Source organism: Halichoerus grypus, chromosome 12 (assembly GCF_964656455.1).
Source record: "Halichoerus grypus chromosome 12, mHalGry1.hap1.1, whole genome shotgun sequence".
NCBI lineage: Eukaryota > Metazoa > Chordata > Mammalia > Carnivora > Phocidae > Halichoerus > Halichoerus grypus.
Genome location: NC_135723.1, coordinates 1,561,956 through 1,582,454, shown reverse-complemented (window position 1 = coordinate 1,582,454; position 20,499 = coordinate 1,561,956). Strand labels below are relative to the sequence as shown.

At 43.1% G+C, this 20,499-nt stretch overlaps 1 long non-coding RNA gene across 2 annotated transcripts; it reads right to left on the bottom strand.

Moving 5' to 3' along the window:
* Positions 1-15,637: 15,637 nt before the first annotated feature.
* On the bottom strand, positions 15,638-19,964 carry LOC118519336 (uncharacterized). Of its 2 annotated transcripts, none has more exons than XR_004909112.2 (3): positions 19,824-19,964; positions 17,305-17,418; positions 15,638-15,951 (listed from the first exon to the last, which is right to left on the bottom strand). It is a non-coding gene; the product is annotated as an uncharacterized LOC118519336 (long non-coding RNA). The 2 variants fall into 2 exon arrangements; XR_004909113.2 differs by having other exon boundaries at positions 17,305-17,415.
* Positions 19,965-20,499: the final 535 nt, after the last annotated feature.

Genomic DNA, 20,499 nt, shown 5'->3' with positions numbered 1-20,499 from the left:
GCAATTGGCCCCTACAGACTGACCTCAAGTGCTATTTTTCAGTACCGAAAATTATTCTGAACGACCCTCAGTAGAGACTCTGAGATTGTGGGTTTCGGGGATGGCGTCGCCAACCAAGTCAGGTGTTAGAATGAGCTGACAGAGGTTTTAAAGCAGCTTTCAAAAATGCCTGCCAATCTATCAGAGAGACTCTTGAAACAAATACAAAAAATAAACAAATGAAAAATTTAAAAAATCAGCGAAGAAATAAAAATAATTTAAAAGATTCTAATGAAATTATAGGACTTAAACAAGCAGTAACTGAAATAAAAGAAAAGCCTCCCTTGATGGGTCCATAGCAGAGTGGAGATAAGAGGGGCAGAATCGGTGAACTTAGGGCAGAACGTTAGGATCGAAGCCGACTCAACAGCAGACTGGAATCTGAAGAGAACCTCAGGGATGGGAGGGAAATAACATCATCCATACCAGAAGGACAGGAAGTGAAGCAGGCCCAGGAGACTATTGCGTGGAACAGTGACTGAAAACCTCCCAAATTCAGCAAAAGAAACAACCGTCTAAAACCTGAAAGCTGAGCAAATCCCAAAATGAAAGCATCTAAAGAAACATACACCTAGGTACTTCATAATTGAAGTGCTAAAAGCTTGAAAGCAACCAAAAAGGACCAGCACATGACCTGGAGGGAACAGTGGTTGGAAGGGCATCAGATTTCTCGTCGAGACCATGGAGGGGAGGAGGAAAGAGGCACGTATCCTCTGTTAGGTGCTGGAGGGAAACAAGCACCAACTGTGATTCTATGTCCAGTAACCATTCTTCAGGAATGAAAGGGAAAGGAGAGCAATCTCAGGTGGAGGGAACTGAAGCAATCAGCAGCCCTGTCTTCCAGGATGGCTAAAGGGTGTTCTTCCAACAGAGAGGACGTGGTCCTGGACGGCCCGGGGAGCTTCAGGAAGCAGCAGGGCATGGTGGAGAGAGTGCAATGCAGGTGCATCCCACAGACTATCCCAGACTATCTCACTCAACCACAGCGATTATTTAAGCACCACCTGATACCCATGACAATGATATTTTAAATAGGGAAGGTAAAGGGACCTAAAGAGAGGTGAGTTGTCCACACTTTCCTTGAAGTGGTATGATTTTGATATCAGCAGAATATTATAAGATATGTGCATACCTTACAATTCCCGGAGCAACCACTGTGACCACTATGTGGAGAGATACGCTCAAAAACATTATAAATAAACCAAGAGGGAATCCTGCAAGTATTAAGTGACTCACTGGAAACCAAGGAAAGATAAAGTGAGGAATGATAATGAGAGAAAATAGATAATAAAATGCGAGACCTAAGCACTATCATATCAAAACTTAACTGAAATGTAAATGGTCTAAATACACCAGCTAAAGGGCAGAGTAGATTAAATCATACCAGAAAACAACAAGAACAAAAACATTAGAACAACCCATCTACAGGCTCCTTAAACTCACTCCTAACTCAGCAACAGAGGTCATTGGAAAGTAATTCGACAAAAACATAGACCCTGCGAACGTTAATCTGAGAAAAGCAGGGCTGACAGAGAAGAAAGTGAGATAAGGCAGACGTCACGTATGTCGTAAGACTTTAATCTACCAGGGAGACAGTGGTTGGAACGTGCACACGCCAACCAGCAGAGCCTCACACCCGGGGAACAAAGCTGGGGCATCGAACATCTTCCTCTCAGCCACGGACAGAGTCACCAGCAAGAAGGTAGGGGGGTTGAACACATAATCAGGACTTAACTGACCTGCAGAACGCTCCACACAATGACAGCGGGGCGGACATCCCCTCCACTCCAGGGAGTATCAAGACAGACAATATCTTGAGTCATTAAACAAATCTCAACCCACTTAAAGTATCCTACATCTTGTGTTTTCTGACCAAACTAGAAATCAATAACAAACAAAAAACAAAAAGACAAGAAAATCTCTAAAGATGTGGAAATTAATGAGAGATGATGGACTCTGAGAAAAAAACTGAGGGTTCTAGAGGGGAGGGGGGTGGGAGGATGGGTTAGCCTGGTGATGGGTATTAAGGAGGGCACGTTCTGCATGGAGCACTGGGTGTTATGCACAAACAATGAATCATGGAACACTATATCTAAAACTAATGATGTAATGTATGGGGATTAACATAACATAATAAAAAAAAAGATGTGGAAATTAAACAACACTCTTTTAAACTATCCATGGGTCACAGAAATATGAAAAGTAATTAAAGGGGCGCCTGGGTGGCTCAGTCGTTAAGCGTCTGCCTTCGGCTCGGGTCATGATCCCGGGGTCCTGGAATTGAGCCCCACATCGGGCTCCCTGCTCGGCGGGAAGCCTGCTTCTCCCTCTCCCACTCCCCCTGCTTGTGTTCCCTCTCTCGCTGTGTCTATCTCTGTCAAATAAATAAATAAAATCTTTAAAAAAAAAAAAGAAAAGTAATTAAAAATACATAGAGTTGAGGGGCACCTGGGTGGCTCAGTCAATTAAGCATCTGACTTTCGATTTTGGCTCAGGTCATGATCTCAGGGTTGTGAGGTCGAGCCCCTAGTTGGGCTCCGCACTCAGCAGGAAATCTGCTTGGGATTCTCTCTCTCCCGCTCTCTCTGTCCCTCCCGTTCATGCTCTCTCTCTTTCTTAAATAAATAAATAAATAAATAAATAAATAAATAAATAAATAGTTGAATGCAAATGAAACCACACATATCAAAATTTGTGGGATGAAAGGAAGTATTGACATAAATTTATAGCATTAAATGCTTACATAAGAAGTGAGGAAAGTCTCAGACTAATAAACAAAGTTCTTACCTCAAGAAACCAGGAAAAGAAGAACAAAATAAACCAAAAGCAAGCAGAAGGAAGGAAATAATAAAAATAAGAGCAGAGATTAGTAAATTTTAAAACAGAAACATGATAGAGAATAATCAATGAAGCAAAGAGGTGGTTCTTTAATAATGTCAACAAAGTGTACAAATCTCTAGCACAGCTGATAAAGGAGGAAGAGAAAAGACATGAATTGCAGAAATCAGAATGAAAGAGGGCTGTCATAAGAGACCTTGTAGACATAATGAAGGGACACTGTGATGAGCACCATACTTCAAGTATAATCGAAGACACAAGCTCTTAAGACTCACACGAAGATGAATAAATGGAAAATGCTTACATCTATTAAAATTAAATAAATAATTAATACATTTTAAAAATGCACTAGCATCAGATCATTTCACTCGTGAATCCTCCCAAAGATTCAAGGAAGAAATGATATGAATTCTGCAGGGTTGCTTCCAGAAAGCAAAAGTAGACAAAACACTGTCTCATTCTATGAGGCCAGCCTTATCCTAATCCCAACACAAGATAAAGACATTACAAAAATATAAAACTGCAGACCAAAGTTTCTCATAAACATAGATTTAAAAAATCAAAACATTAGCAAATCAAATGCAACAATGTATAAAAAGAATTACAAACCATGACCAAGTGGGATTCATTCCAAGCCTGTAAGGCTGGCTCAGCATTAGAAACGGTTACTGGAATCCTCCAGGTCAACGAAAGAAACAAAAATCACATGATCCTATCAGCTGATGCAGAAAGAGTATTTGACAAAATCTAAAATCCATTCATAGTGAAAACTGTCAGCAAGTAAGGTCTAAGGGGGTTGGGGGGGAATTTCCTCAACCTGATAAAGAGTGCTTTACAAAATGCTACAGTAAACATCACACTTAATATGAAAGACTGAAGCCTTCTCCTTAAGACTGGAAACAAAACGACAATGTCTACTCTCATCACCCTTACTCAGTATAGTACTGGAAATTCTCCTCACTGCAATAAGGTGAGAAAAATGTATCTTTATTTGCAGATGGCATGATTGTCTAAGTAGAAAATCACAAAAACTCCAGAAAAATACTTGTAGAACTAGTGAGTGAATTCAGCAAAGTTGCAGGATACCAGATAAACATAAGAAAACCCGTGGCATTTCTATACACTAGCAATGAACTCATGGTGCCAAGCTAAAAAATATAATCACATTTCTTATCACACAAAAAAGAGAGGAATACTTAGATGTAAATATAACAAAACATGCTGACTTGTATGCTGAAAACCACAAAATAGTAAGGAAAGAAATCAAAGAACATCTAAAGAATATATTTATTGTCCAGAAGATTCAACGTAGTGAAGATGTAAATTCCTCCCCAAAATGATCTATAGACAACTCTATTCCTATAAAAATCCCAGTAAGGGCTTTTGTAGACAGAGATAAGCAATCTATTTTATATTGAAAGCCACACGCAAGCCTGACAAGGAAGACGTAAGCGGGAGATTCGCTCTACTCAGTATTAAGCCTATCTACCTGTAAGACTTCAGACAGTGATGTTGGGGAGCAATGGTGACGAAGGGGCCACAAAGGAGACGGTGTTCGAGTAGAGAGATCAGAGGGATTACAGGGATAGGTGTGGCAAATCCAGGTGTGACCAAGTGTGGAGTGTAGCTGGTGTGGTTAAGATGAAGGGGTCCTGTTAGAGTAGCACCAAAGATCAGACCAGAAGAAAAAAGTGTACCATTGGGGGAAACTCGAAAAAGTGTAATATAAAGGATCTCCCTGCATTATCTCTTAAAACTGCCTGTGAATCTACAATCTTCTCTATAAAAACTTTAATTAAACGATTACCACTCGATCCTAATGTGCAGGCACCTGCTCGATCCTGAAGTTGAAATGACCTAGCATGATTTTCTGCATTTATCAGGTGACTCTGACCTTCCTTGTCACTCTGCCTCTTGCCACGCAGTGTCCCAAGTCCCAGCTCAGATGTGGGCATCATACACTTGTGGATCTGCAGGTGCACACGGTTTCTCTCCACCTCTGCTTCTACTTGGAGATTCATTCCTCACTGGTGAGTCTGCAAGTCCTTCAAAGAGCCACCCCAGATCGTGTCTCCTCTGTATGCCCTCATTTTGAATGCCTTAGAAGGTATTCAGTGCTCTCATTCAATTAATGGAAACTGTTTGGTGAGTGTCTCTTACTGTATTTGATGCTGTTCTTGTATTGTAGACAACACCAAAGTCCAGCCTTCAAAGAACACCCTGTCTGATGGACAGGCACTCAACTAAGCTGGTGATTTAGATGTGGAGAATAAGTAACACAAGAAGATAAGCTCAGAAGACCAAGGGAGCCACACAAGTTTCTTGTCATTGGTACAGAGGCTTGGGGAAGGCTGATGAGTATATTCCAGACCCTAATGCAATGGGGTCCAAGTATTTATTAATGTGACTTCCGCTCCATCTTTCCTGGAGAGTCCCTCAAAAATATGGCTCTCCATTTCTTCATCTTGGACCACTAATGCTTAGAATCTTTCCTGGAATCTGGTAGGATTCCTGGAGGACTCAAGCATATTTGTTGAGGCAACATGGAACCATTGGTAATTGGACATTTCAGAATAAAGTCCTGATGGTTGAAGTCAACATCTGGTGCCCTTGCCATTGGGTGTTCTGGAAAGTTTTAGCTTCTGATTCTCCAGTATCTGCCTGAATCCCAGCATCCTGAAGATCAGCACCTCCAGTGTTGCTGTCTCTACTGTGGGGGACTTCTTACTCATACTGTCCTCCCATAAAATCCTAGAAGACCTTCTAGGAGGTTCTGGGTTTTCTGTCTGGGGCTACACAACTCCAGCCTAGCTTTCTTTGATATAATAGCCTTTAAACTATTTTAAGAAAACTATTTGGATCTTCCTCCTGACCAAGCTGGTGCTGTATTCCCATAATCATTGTTTATAGGGACCAAAAGGAAAAACAAAAACAAAAACAAAAATAAAAGCATCAAGCCTTTATTTTTTGACATATGTCCAAAATACAAAATACATTGGAACTGCTTATTGTTAGGGGTCCGTTTCCAGGGAATCCCTGCTAAGTTGCAGGAATGTCACCCTACAATGACATTTTTGGTGGCTAAGTAATTAAACCGTCTTGCACAAAGCCAAGGCAGTCTTATATTATCTTATTTTCTCCTTCTATGATGTGACCCTAGGTCCCAGAGCTGAACTAGGGCAGCGTTCCTTATTCTTGTGCTGGTCGTGTTGGGAAAAACCTCCAAAGATAACAGGACCCATTCTCTCATTTTACAAATGAGGAATATAAATTCCAGGATGCTTAAGTGTCTTGAGGTAACTGTAGGAAGGCCCTGCTAATAATTTATAATACTGAATAACATGCTCATTATCTTCTCCACAAAAAGGAGTTCATCCTGATTCTACACATGTAACAGAAAACAATTAAATGACATTGGAAATGGTCCTCAAAATGCTATTTTCTCAATTATCTTTGATATGTTGAGGTAGGGAATTTTCAGGTTTATCCTATGAGATCTTAGGATGGAAAAAGCAATGTTGAAAACTATATACTTTCCGACTGGGGCAATTCGCAAGGCTGCTGGGCTGCACACTATTTCGCTGCTGCTTTTCATGTAAAATATTGCTGTTTCAGTCAAGCCAGACGGATTCCTGTTATCTGTTCATACCGAAGTGAAACACTTTTTGGGCCATGACTATTACTTGCCTTTTTTGTTGGTTTGTTTTGTTTTATTTTTAGCTTGTTTCCTTTGGTAAGAATTAGAGAGTCTGTATCTACCTTAAAAACTCAAACAAGGGTTGCATTTTCATGATATAATTTGTACCTAATTGAAATATATTGAAGCTGAAATTCATACTGCCTAATAAAGCAAAAACAATTGAAAGTTGTTTGGAAATGTTACTATGGAAACAGAGAAAAACGAATTTCTCCCAAATGCCCAGTCTGCTGGGTTCATCTTTTCTCCAGGGTCCAGAGGATACCTCTTGCCCGTGGGATGTCCTGCGCCCACCACATTGTTTCCCAGGGTCCCAGGCTGGTCAGGTGTTTACATTCTCCTAGAGGACCTGTGCCTTCCAGCTCCGCAGGCCATCTCTAGTTACCCGGCAATCTCTAGTTACCTCCGAGTGAGGACATGACCTCAGTCTGTCCATGTTCTGTGGGCTTTCGCTAATTCAAAGTTGTTCAGTATGAAAATGTGGGACTAGCACGGACATCACTTAAAATGAAATTAAAGTGACCATTATAATCTTGAAGTCAGACTTCACAGTGGCTACATTTCTCAGCCACACTCTCCGTAGGGGGGCCATTTCAGCTGTGTTGGTCTCTCTCCCTGTCTGCTCAGGCTCACTCGCTACCAATTACCAATGGAGAGGGCTCTCCCTACATTTCTTCTTCACTCATTCTCAAGTATTCTTAAATCTCCTCTCTGACTGACTTATTTCACTTAGCATTATACTGTCCAGCTCCATCCATGACGTTGCAAATGGTAAGATCTCTTTCTTTGTGATGGCTAAGTAATATTCCATTGCGTATATGGATCACATCTTCTTTATCCATTCATCTGTCGATGGACATCTGGGCTCTTTCCATAATTTGGCTATTGTTGATAATGCTGCAGTCAATGCAAGGGTACATATATCTTTTCAAATTAAGTGTTTTTGTATTTTGGGGGTAAATACCCAATAGTGCAATTACTGGATTGTAGAGTAATTCTATTTTAAACTTTTTGAGAGGCCTCCATACTGCTGTCCAGAGTGGCTGCACCAGCTTGCATTCCCATCAACAGGGCACGAGGGGTCCCCTCTCTCCGAATCCTCACCAACACCTGTTGTTTCTTGTGTTGTTGATTTTAGCCATTCTGACAGGTGTGAGGCGATGTCTCATTGTGATTTTGATCTGTATTTCCCTGATGATGAGTGATTTTGAGCATCTTTTCATGTGTCTGTTGGCCCTCTGGATGTCTTCTTTGGAAAAATATCTGCTCATGTCTTCCACCCATTTTTAAACTGGATTATTTGGTTTTGGGCTTTTGACTTGTATAAGTTCTTTATAGATTCTGGATACTGACCCTTTATCAGATATGTCGGTTGCAAATATCTTCTCCCATTCAGTAGGTTGCCTTTTAGTTTTGTTGATTGTTTCCTTCACTGTGCAGAAGTTTTTTATTTTGATGAAGTCCCAATAGTTTATTTTTGCTTTTGTTTTTCTTGCCTCTGGAGACATATCTAGAAAAATGTTGCTATGGCTGATGTCGGACATTACTGCCGGTGCTCTCTTTCTAGGATTTTTATGGTTTCAGGCCTCACATTTAGATCTTCAATCCATTTTGAGTTTATTTCACCCATATGTGGAATTTAAGAAACAAACAAACAACAACAACAACAAAAAAAAAAAAAAACAAAGAAAAAGAGAGAGACAAACCAAGAAACAGACTCTTCGTTATAGAGAACACACTGTTGGTCATCGGAGGGGAGATGGGTAGGGATGGAGGACACAGGTGATGGGGATGAAGGAGGGCACCTGTTGTGATGAGGACTGCATGTTGTAAGAAAGTGTTGAATCACTACATTGTACACCTGAAACTAATAAAACGCTGTATGTTAACTATACTGGAACTAAAATAACAGTGACTGAAGATCACATATGATTCCATTTATATAGGATGTCCAGAAGCTGACCTATAGAAAACAGAAATAGACAAGCGGTTGCCTAGGGCTTCAAGGGGGTGGGTGGTGTGGAGAAGGGGAGTGATAGCTAGTGGGTACAGGGTATCTTTTTGGGGTGATGAAAATGTTCTCAAATCGATTGTGGCCATGGCTGCCCACCTCCAAATATATTACTGTTGTACCACCGTGTCACCGCTGAATTGTACGTGGTATGGGTGACGTGTACCAGGTGTGGGTTCTATCTCAGAAAGCTGTTGTAAAAACCGTTAAGTCTCCAAATTTTGGAATGCAGTAATGGTTGCTAGAGACGGAGGCTTCATGGCTGGCATTCACCTCTGATGCTCGGAACCATATGATGGAATGTATCATCTCCTCAATTGTAGAGAAGAATGGCTCATGTGTGGTCATCAGGAAGACAGGATGGCAGCACATTTGTGTGTCTGTCTGTCTGTTTGTTTGTTTGCTTCTGCACCAAAGCAACCCTCTGGGAACCTGAGTCTCACCAACAGAGGAGAGGAGAGGAGCCTCTGCGGTGGGCGGAAGGTTCCGGACCAGGACTGAGCACCAGCATCCAGCTCTGCCTCCTACCTGACAGCATGACCCTGAGCAAGGGAGAAAACCTCATCAGGGCTCTGATTCTGTTCTAGAAGAGTGTCCATGTTTCCCACTGTTAACATCGTGGGCGTGGTACCTACTAAGTTCTGAGAATCCATGTCCCACTTTCCACCCCGTGGACGTTCTGGTATTCATTTAGCCCAAATGCACTGTGGTTATAGAGATGAACCCTGCCATGTGAATCACATGCCTAATCCTTCATTCGAGTTCACTCTGTTAAAAAAAAAATGCTGGGGGACGCCTGGGTGGCTCAGTTGGTTAAGCGACTGCCTTCGGCTCAGGTCATGATCCTGGAGTCCCGGGATCGAGTCCTGCATCGGGCTCCCTGCTCAGCTGGGAGTCTGCTTCTCCCTCTCCCGCTCCCCCCTCTTGTGCTCTCTCTCTCTCTCTCATTCTCTCTCTCAAATAAATAAATAAATAAAATCTTTAAAAAAAATGCTGGTTTCCTGTCCACTTCCTTTTCTATAACCAAAATCCCTTCCACGTAAGATGACAGAGAAGAGAGCATCTGAGCATCCTGACTTACCCTCCTGATAGCAAATACGTAAAAGATAACCAGCTGTTCATTCACAGGCATGGTGTTGGTGAGAGAGCTCCCCACCACATGCTCTTCCAGGGGGCTCTCCTATATGGAAATTTGGACTAATGTTCTCTGGTTTGAACATATAAGGGTGACAGCTTGCTTGGCTCAAGCCTCAGCTAAAAGATCTGGGGAAAACGGCTTCCCTGGACCACAATGGCACCTACAGCGTGGACAGAGACATGCATCAGAGCAGCCCTAAGTCCTGTTACACGGGCTTCGTGACAGATGGGAGCAGGACTCAGAGGGGGAAGAGTCCCAGGAGGCAGTTTTAGCAAAGGGACAGATGCGTTTTGCAATTAACAATTTTGCAAATGATACTTGACAGTAACAGAAAGCATCTCTGTCCTTGATCTGCAATTGCTTACTATTACTCATAGAGATCTCAGCAACACATTAGTTTCATATTGCAATTCTTAGAAAGCGGGAACCATGGAAGGTGCATTCAAATTATATCTACTTAGATATATAAGGAATTACGCACCCTTCTTTCCCCTTTGAGAGGAGTTCATTTTAACTTGTCTTTCCTGTACTTCTAATAATTAAACCAGAAAGAAAGCAAAATATTCTTGTTTAAAAGTAGCCTCAAGCTTTTTTTCTGATATCAACTGTTCCATTTCCAAAGGTGAGTAGGTCATGCCTGGCTTCCTCCAGCTGCTGGGGTCCAGGGTGCTTAGACTCGAAGGTCTACTCAGTAGAGACTGGGGTTCCTCCCAAACAGCAGGTGCTTTGCCCATCCTGTCGGCTCACACTGGCCGGAGGACCCTGTCCCGTGCGGAAGCCTGGCTCTGGGCCCCACAGAGGAGCCGTGTGAATACATCCGACGGGGCCTGGAGCCCACATGAGCCCCCAGGCGATGCCCACGGTCAGCATGGGATGGCACGTGCTGGTTTGAATGGACATGGAATCACACATGTGGATGAGACTCAGAATTACCTGGTTGATGAATCCCCCTGGCTCTCTGGAAACCTTCTCAAAACTCTTAACATACACAGATAAATATCAGTGCCTTTCTTTAGTTCATTTACTTACTCTCGTGCCTTAGGCATGGGCCTGGGCCTTGGCCGTGGCCTTCGGGCTCACTTGGCCATTGTTTTGGGTTTTTTCTCGTGTTTCATGAGCAGAACGTGGGGTTTTGCTTTGAGAGCTTGTGGTGGCCCCTATGAGCTCCGTGCCCCCGTTGACCTGACAGAGGGGCTGGTGCTCACCAAATGAACCTCCCCTGTCCCCATGCCGTCGCTCACTGCCCAGTGCCAGCCCTGTCATTGTTCTGATTGTCACTGTTTTAGTTTTAGGTGCTTTAATGGTGACTCGTAAGACCTGCACGTGTTTCTCCCTGGTCTTTTCCAACACTGATTTATCCAGTCCCTCCCCCAGTGCATAGCGGCTTGCTGGGATTAGCAAAGGCAGAATAAGGGCATTTGCTCCCCATTCCCTCATCCTCCCCCTTCTGTCTCCCAAACCTCATTCCGCTTTGCCATTTTAAGGTGACCTCACATATTAGTCTCAGGTGACAAACACACACTCCCCGTTATGAAATAAAGCAGGAATCGTGTTACTTCTTCCTTCTCAGTCACGCTCCTGAGCTTTAATTAGACAGCTCATTTCTCCATGTGTATGTCTGTCGGCACGTCGCTTCTGTCCGTCAACCACAGTTCCCACATTACCGCTGCAGTTGAATAAACCGCATGCTTGCTTTCCCATCTTTGTTGTGGTTTTTGCCTTCCTTGCTTGGGTGGCTGAAGCTGATCCTCAGACGTGTTCTTTCAGGAAGGGCTCGGGATTCTGGGATGCAGAAGCGCAGAATGCTTGGGGAGTCTCTGTTGCCCGTCCCCCAAACGTGAAGTATCTGGGGAGAGCCGTGACCCCTGTTGCTGTCCTCATAGATGATGTCATCTTTCTGGATGGTCACATCAATTCTTCGTGTCTGCGCAGGGATTCTAGAATATCTGTCCCTGTCGGTTCATGGAAGAGACGAGGTCTGAGAAGCGGCAGGAGGTCATTCAGATCATGTCGGTGACCCTAGAGCATTCTGGAATAATGGTTTTTTTTTTTTTTTTTTTTTTTACTAAGAAAACTTGGGAAGCCCCTGGAAGGTTTGGAGCGGAGTGTGACATCATCCAGCTGTGGAATCTGACCCAGGTTCAACGTCCCAAGGGCAGAATCACTTGAGTCTTGATTCACATCCAGCTCAAACCTGAGGGTTCTGATCTGCACTCAGGACAGTAGGAGCTTAAGTCATGTTTGTCTTAGGGATATGCTCAGTGTGCACAGTGGACGGTGGTGGCGGTCTGCACACTACCGCATTCGCCGTTCCTGCCGAGGGACGTCAGGCTGTCTCTGCTCTGAGCTGCCGTGAACCCAGCTGCTGTGAACACTGTGCGCGGCCCTTGGTGTGAACCTGAGTTCTGGGATAAAGGCTCAAGGTTACGGTCGCTTGGCTGTACGGTGACCGCACATTCGGTTTTTTAAGAAACTGCCAAACTGTTTCCCAGATGTTCCTTTGTTCGCGGTCTTCGAGGAATTGGTCCGTTGCTTTTGGAAGTGTAGTTGGTGGGTCTGCGGCTTCGCAGCGTCTGCGGTGAGGTTCCCCGGGCCCTTCTGCTCTCGGGGTGCCTGTCTTCTCTCTTTCTCTTATCTGCCATCTTGCCACAGATGTAGCAATTTTATTGATTTTTTTTGGACGGGGGGAAGAATCGGCTTTTTCTTTCATGGATTCTCTCTACAGTTTCCCAGTTTTCAGTGTTTTTGGTTTCTGCTCCTTGTTGTTTCCTCTTTCTGCTCAGTGAGTGTGTCTGCTCCTCTCTCGTTTCTTAACACAGAAACTTCGCTTATTGGCTTAGAGCGTTTGCTCATTTTTAGTAAGCATGAATGAAATTCATTTGCTTTTCACTACTGCTTTAACTGTGTGTCACGAATGTTTTCTTCTTTTTTTAAATTATTTATTTTAGAGAGAGAGCGAGCACAAGCAGGGGGAGAGGCAGAGGGAGAGGGAGAAGCAGGCTCCCCGCTGAGCAGGGAGCCCAATGCAGGACTCGATCCCAGGACTCTGGGATCATGACCGGAGTCAAAACCAAGAGTCAGACACTCAACTAACTGAGCCACCCAGGTGCCCCACACGTGTTTTCTGTATCCTATTTTCATTTTTAAAAATTCTTTTTGACCTTTCACCCATGATCCGTCAGTTATTCAGACGCGACTTGTTTAGTTTACAGGGTTTGGGGGATTTTCTTGGCATCTTCCCGTTGATTCTAGTTTGGATCCACTGTGGTCAGAGGATGGACCTGTATTATTCCAATGATTTTAAGTGTGGTGAGGCTTGTTGAACGACCACAGATATGGGCTATCGCAGGGGATGTTACCAGGGTTCCCGGGGCCGGGGGGGGGGGGGGAAGGGAAGGGAGAGCACACCCTGCGGTTGCTGGGTGTCCGTCAGATGCTGTCGGTCACTTGCTTGTCCCACGGGTGCCATCGTGTATTTGTCCACTTCATTCGTCAAGGACAGTTCTACCAGTTCTTTTCTTTCAGCACCTACAAACATTCTGCCCCTTGGGTCAGATGAGACACCTCTGTCTCCTCACCCCTGCACGGGTCATTTGCTGCTTCACTAGGATTGCTTGTAAGATTTCTCTACTTTCAGCTTCCAGAATGTTAATTATGAGGTACCTCTGCATGATTTTCTTTTGTTATTTCCCATTTAGGCTCTGTTCAGCTTCTTGGATATGTAGGTTCATGTCTTTTGTCAAACTGAGAAGTTGTCAGATGTTATTCTGTCTTTGTGGGATGCCCCAAAGTGCAAATGTTCCGTCTTTGGTTATTGTCCCAAGTTCTCTGAGTTTCTGTTCACTCATTTTTGGCCTCTTTCCTCCCTGGGTTCAGACTGGGTGAATTCTGTTGGTCCGTCCTCAAGGAACCAGGTCTATCCTCTGTCATTGCTGCTCTCCTACTGAGCTTACCCAGCAAATTTTACTTTTTTCTCGTTGTACTTTTCAGTTCTACAATTTCATTTGGGTTCTTTTTATGAGTTTCTGTGAGTTCTATTTCTCTGCTGAGATTGCCTATTTTTACACATTTTCCCATGATAATCCGTAATTTTCAGGTAATTCCAGCATCTGATTTGTCTTGGCCTCAACTGAGTGTCTTTTTTCATTCAAGGTGTGATTTCTTTGGTCCTTGGGGTGATGGGTGACTTTCTGCTGCATCCTAGTCATTTGGCCTACAATGTTAGGAGACTCCAGGTTCTACAGGACCTTTCATCTCGGCAGGAAGTCCCCTTTTCTTAGATTTAGGGGAGGGGGGTACTTGGTCTGCATTTGTGGGATCCGGTTCCATTGGAAGTTTGCTTTTCAGAGTTCCTGTGTCATTTCGGCTTGATACATTAACCAGGTGGCCCCGCACCTCCCACTCATCCTTGCTGTTGTTACCTGTGGAAGCACAAAGGGCTTCCCCAGGCTGAGTGTCTGATGTCTTTCAGCTGGGGAGGGCTGGGAGGTGTCTTTGAGTGGGATTGGGTGTGTAAGGACATTGGAAAGAGGTTTCTCAGGTTGTCTGCTTGTTGTGGCTGTGGGCCTTTTCCTGGTTCCACCTGCTTGACTGGGTGTTCTGGTCAGGGAGAGGGGCCCCAGGTCTGTGGAGACAAAGAGGCTTCCAGGATGGGGTACTTGCTCTAGGTAGGTCCTACCGGCCCACCTCAGTATCTCTTGGCCCAGAAATGTCAGGCCCAGTGGGGAAGGGGAGTACCTTCTCTGGCCACTTATTTCTGGTGAGGCTCCCAATCGACCCCTCTCCACGGCATCAGACTGTCCTCATGGGGTGTGAGGGGTGCGGATTCCATCCACAAGGAACAATGTTCCAGGGCAGTCCTTTGTTGTGGTGAGGGGGGGCAGAAAATGCCAAGTTATTCTTGGTCTTCCTGGTCTGGGTAAGGGGACACAGACCATCTGCTGTTGGGTTTGTCCTCCAGTCCTGGGGCCCCACACCAGCTGTCGTCTTTCTCAGGACCTCGCAGAGTCCCCCTTTGTCTGCAGTTGTGCCTTTTGTAGGGTTTCTAGTCCTGCAGAGCCGGACGTGCAGGGGAAGTAGGTCTACGCTGTCCTGTCTGGACTAGCATCCCCTCATCCCACAAGTCTTGATGTGTTTTATTCATTTACACTCAGTTCTACATATTTTTTAATTTCCTTTGAGACTTCCTTTTGACCCAAGGGTTGTAATTTATACACAAGAAGTGTATAATTTATTTTCCAAGTTGCTTGGGTATTTCGCTGTTGACTTCCAGAGTTTGATTCCACCGTGGTGAGAAAGCACGCCCTGTGTGGTCTCAGTTCTTTTAAATTTATTGTTGTTGTCGTCTTTCATGACCAGGATTTGGTCTGTGTTGGCCAATTTGCCATGCAGGCTTGAAAAGAGTGTGTTTCCTGCTGATTCTGAGTAGAATGTTCTCTGCACGTCCATCCAATCCTGCTGGCTCTTGGTGGCAATCAGTTCTATATCTTGGCTAATTTTCTGTCTATTCATTGTATCAATGGTTGAGAGTAGAGTGTTAAAATCCCCAAACATCATTTTGATTTTGTTTCTCTCTATTCTTAGCTGTATCCACTTTTGCTTCATATACTTTGAAGGTCTTGAACAGAGGTCTTTCATGGGAGGATGGAGAGAGTCAGTCACAGTAAGTGTGATGAAAGATCCTCCCAGAACACTGTCAGCCGGAGGAGGCAGGGGATTCTAAAATTTCAAAGCAAGGGTCCCATACATTTACTGCCTCATTCTTGTCCATGAATATAAAAATGCATTTGATGAAAATCATTACCAGAATCAATACCACATATTAGTAATTAAATTTAACTCTACACAAATGAAAAACTGAGTTAGGAGTAAATGGGGGGAAGATGTGAATACACATGGAACTCTATTTTAGGGTTTATATTTAATTGTTAAATTTTAATACAAATTCATCAGAGGTTAATGAATTGAATTAGTTTTAATTTTCCTCTCCAACAGAGTAAGTCTGTCGGATGTCTCAGCTGGAGGCTTGATGCTCATTAGTAGTGTAGGCTCCTTCTGTCCTTAATGGTGGCTTTTCTGACGGACCTCCTCGCCCACCTGATGGTCTAACATAGACACTCACAGCATCATTTCCACTTTGCAGGCTGGGAGAAGGAGGCACACTGGCCAAGGGGGGGAAAAAAGTGTTCTAAGCATGTTATCCACATGGAACAAAAGAAAAGTGAATTCCTGCCAAAAAATAATAACATACAAATTTAGTTGGACTCAAATGATTTAAGTGCAAAATGCAAAACTCTGAAACACTTTTTTTTTTTTAACTCTGAAACATTTAGAAAGATATATGGGAGGATATCTTTATGGACCATAAATCAAGGAATGATTTATAAAATAATACACAAAAATTGCTAAGAATAAAAAGATTGATTCAACTATATTCAAATTAAGAACATTTGTTCATCAGAAAACACTGAGAGGCAAGTAAAAAGAGAATAAAAGAAAAAAGCACCAAAATTTCACATACAAAATATATTAAAAGACAAAAACAGAAACCAGAACTCCTAATTAGCAAGAAAGGAAGAAGAACACAAATAACCTTGTTTTTAAAATTTGCAAAATATAGGAATAAGGATTTTCCACAAGGAATATAAACGGGACAGAAACATATGAAAAGAAATTCAGATTTTTAAAAATAGTTAAATGGTATGGAGGTTCCTCAAAAAGTTGAAAATAGAGCTACCATATGATCCAGCAATTGCACTACTGAGTATTTATCCCAAAGATACAAATGTAGGGATCCGAAGGGGTATGTGCACCCTGATGTTTATAGCAGCAATGTCCACAATAGCCAAACTGTGAAAAGAGCCAAGATGTCCATCGACAGATGAATGGATAAAGAAGATGTGGTATATATATACAATGGAATGTTATGCAGCCATCAAAAGGAATGAAATCTTGCCATTTGCAACGATGTGGATGGAACTGGAGGGTGTTATGCTGAGCGAAATAAGTCAATCAGAGAAAGACATGTATCATATGACCTCACTGATATGAGGAATTCTTAATCTCAGGAAACAAACTGAGGGTTGCTGGAGTGGTGGGGGGTGGGAGGGATGGGGCAGCTGGGTGATAGACATTGGGGAGGGTGTGTGCTATGGTGAGCGCTGTGAATTGTGCAAGACTGTTGAATCACAGATCTGTACCTCTGAAACATAATGCAATATATGTTAAGAAAAAAAAGAAGAAGAAGAAGAATGTAGCAGGAGGGGAAGAATGAAGGGGGGGAAATCGGAGGGGGAGACGAACCATGAGAGACTATGGACTTTGAAAAACAAACTGAGGGTTCTAGAGGGCTGGTGGGAGGATGGGTTAGCCTGGTGATGGGTATTAAAGAGGGCACGTTCTGAATGGAGCACTGGATGTTATGCACAAACAATGAATCCTGGAACACTACATCAAAAACTAATGATGTCATGTATGGTGATTAACATAACATGATAATAAAAAATAGAAATAAAAAAACTAAGGTTTTAATGTATGGTGATTAACATAACATAATAATAAAAAAAAACAGTTAAATAATACCGGGTGTTGGGGTGCACCAGGATCTAAGGAATTTCTGTGTCACTGGAGACAACCGGCATCAGTGCTTCCAGCCAGAGGCTTTGGACTCGGCGATTCTGCTCCTAAATCCGGCTGCTGGAGGAATAAAGCTCTTGTCTACCAGTGTCTTGTAAACAAATTCAAGGTAGTAGTTTTCAATTCTATTTTTTCCAAATTGCCAATTTTAAAGTTTTTAAATGACCCAGAAACACGCAGAATAGCACACCACCCCCCACACATTCTTCAGCCGGATTCAACGGTCCTCCATCTGGCCACCTGGGTTTCATCTAACTCATTTTCCTCCTTTTTATATTTATTTATTTATTTATTTATTTATTTATTTATTTATTTATTTTTCGCTGGTCTTTTAAGTCCATGCCAGGTGTCATGCAATTAAAAGCATAATTTCTTCATGACTGAAGTAATGGAAACAACTCCAATAGCCATCCGTGGAAAACTGCTGAATTAAACTGAGGTCTTACACCCAACAAAATATTATAAGCAATGAAAATGAATGAACTGCAGCCGTCGTCAGCACTAACACAGCTTGTGATCGAAACATGAAACATGAAAAAGAAAGTCATGGTGTATAACATATAATATGATGCCATTTTCTAGTACTTGACAAACAGTAAAATCTTCTCGTTTTAATAATGTTCAGTTTGATTTTTGACAATTGTGTTTGTGAACCCTCCTTTTTGTAGAGTGATTTCATATTACATAACTGTATCAGATTGGGTTCTTTGTAAGATACACAAGTTCTGGCTGTTTTAAACAGGAAAAAGAGAATTATTGGAAGGATAGACTTGAAGGACAACCTGAACAGCAGATCTCAGGAAGGACAGGAACTGGGGTAACGTTGATCGAGATGCATCTTTATGGAGCTCAGCCATATGAATTGAGCGTTTCTTATCTCCTGCTACCTCTCCAGTGATTCACATTACTGTGTAGGGAAGTCTGACTGGACATAACTACCTCTGGATACAAGAGATAGATTGGGTATGGGATGGTTCTTTAAAAGATGGCCTGCTGATCAAAAATGAGGACATTTGGTACAGAAACCATCTAAAGATGTCTTGATTTTTGGAGAACTGGACAAATAAGATTTTCTTTTTAACATAGATGAGGCTGATTACTTAAAGACTTAAAGATAATGTTTATGGCTAATAATAGCTGATATTTATGGAACACTTACATATGATAGTTACTATTACACCTGGGAGGGATGACTGCAAGATGCACAAAATTCACAATCGTCGTTGTTCCTGTAGGGGATTCAGGGGACAGGGCTGAGATGCTCTTAGTTCCGAAGGTGGGGGGCAGCTTTATAGGCATTTAGGATGCTGCTATAAAATCTACATCCAAGTTGCTATTACATAGGGGAAGATATGAGCTCAATTATAATAGGGACAAATACTGGGTCCATTAGGATACAAGTGTAGGAAAATAACACAAAAAAGGCCATGTGCATAAATGATGATAAGCTATAATTTTTTTCATTAAAAATATTTTAACACTCCCCAAATTATCCATTATAACCACAGTGGAATTCTGATGGAATGTATAATTATGTAACATGATGATAACATTCGTCTGGTGGAAAAAATCTAAAAGTATCCTTGAAAATATTTTTAAAAATCAGTGGTGATGGGGTACCTGGGTGCCTCAGTCTGTTAAGCATCTGCCTTCAGCTCGGGTTATGATCCTGGGATCCTGGGACCGAGCCCCAGGTTGGGCTCCCTGCTCAGTGGGGAGCCTCTTTCTCCCTCTGCCGCTGTCCCCCCACCCCCACTCCTGTTCTCTCTCTCTCAAATAAAAAAAAATCTTTAATAAAAAAGTCAATGGTGAGCTTACCATTTTAGGTGATAAGGTGCATTATAAAATTATAACTAAAAGACGGCCACAGACAGCACAACAGAGAGGCAGATAAATGGGAAAAAGAAGTGATTTTGAGGAAACACACTAGTTCTTGTTTAACAATGTTACTGTAAGAGTAAGGCATTGTTACAAACATAGAAGGAAAGGATAGAAAACTGGCGAGCTAATTGTCATACTCATAACTGAAACAATGCATTTGTTTATGATTAAAATTTAACAGGAAAACATTCAAACAAAAACATTTTTTAAGAACATGGAGTCATTTTTAAGGCAGAAGAAGACCTGCCTGAGAAAGACTACACATGTTAGAATAATGTGAAATAAGAAACAGTATCATTTTAAAAAGCAATTAAAATATAAACGATCTAAAAGTATTGCTACTCTTAAAGAAACAGCTCTTTGATGCTCATGATTGAAAAATGTTCTCAGAGGCAATTGAACAAATATTATAAATGGGCAAAGCATTGAAGGAGAAGAAATGAGCCACAGTAACAACTCAAAACAACAGCAAAAGAGAAGAGAAGAGAAAGAAAGAAAGAAAAGAAAAAGAAAAAAAAATCAAATTCCCAGTAATAAAAGAAGCACAAGGTAAATAAACTAGTGGACACTTGTTGACGTCATACCTGACGAGTTGCACGCGAGTGTGTCTCTGGTGGATCCGCGCTGTTTTCCTGGGAGCAGAGATGCACGGCTCGCTAGGCTAAGTGGCAAGAATGGAAATGGATACAAACTTTCTGGACAACAACTTAGCTACACGTTGTAAAAACTTGAGGAGTTCACATTCTGACCTGGAGGCCTGCCTGGGGGAGGCGCACCGACAGCCTCTCTGGTTGTGCTGGTTACCATCCTGAGCACCAGTGCTCACCCTGCTCCCTAACATGGGTGCCAGTCCCATGGCCTTCAAGTGGGGTCATCGGTAGAGCAAGGACTGCCGCTGGCCCAGCCTGGGGAACGGGTGTGAGCGACTGTGAATTGCCCTAGCTCCCCTTATGACAGCACTCTGCTCCCCCAGGAGGGGGAGGAGGGGGAGGAGAGCAGAAAGAAAGGGGGAGGGGGGAGGAGGGAGGAGGGGGAGGAGGGAGAGAAGGGAGAAAGGGAAGGGGGAGGAGGGGGAGGAGGAGGGGACAGGGGGAAGGGGAGGAGGAGCAGGGAAGGGGAAGAGGAGGAGGGGAGGAAGGGGAAGGGGAGAGGTAGAGAGGAGGAGGGGGAAGGGGAGGAGGAGCAGGGAAGGAGGGGGGAGGGGAGGAGGAAGAGGGGAGGAGGGGGGAAGGGGAGGGGGGAAGGGGAGGAGGTGGAGGG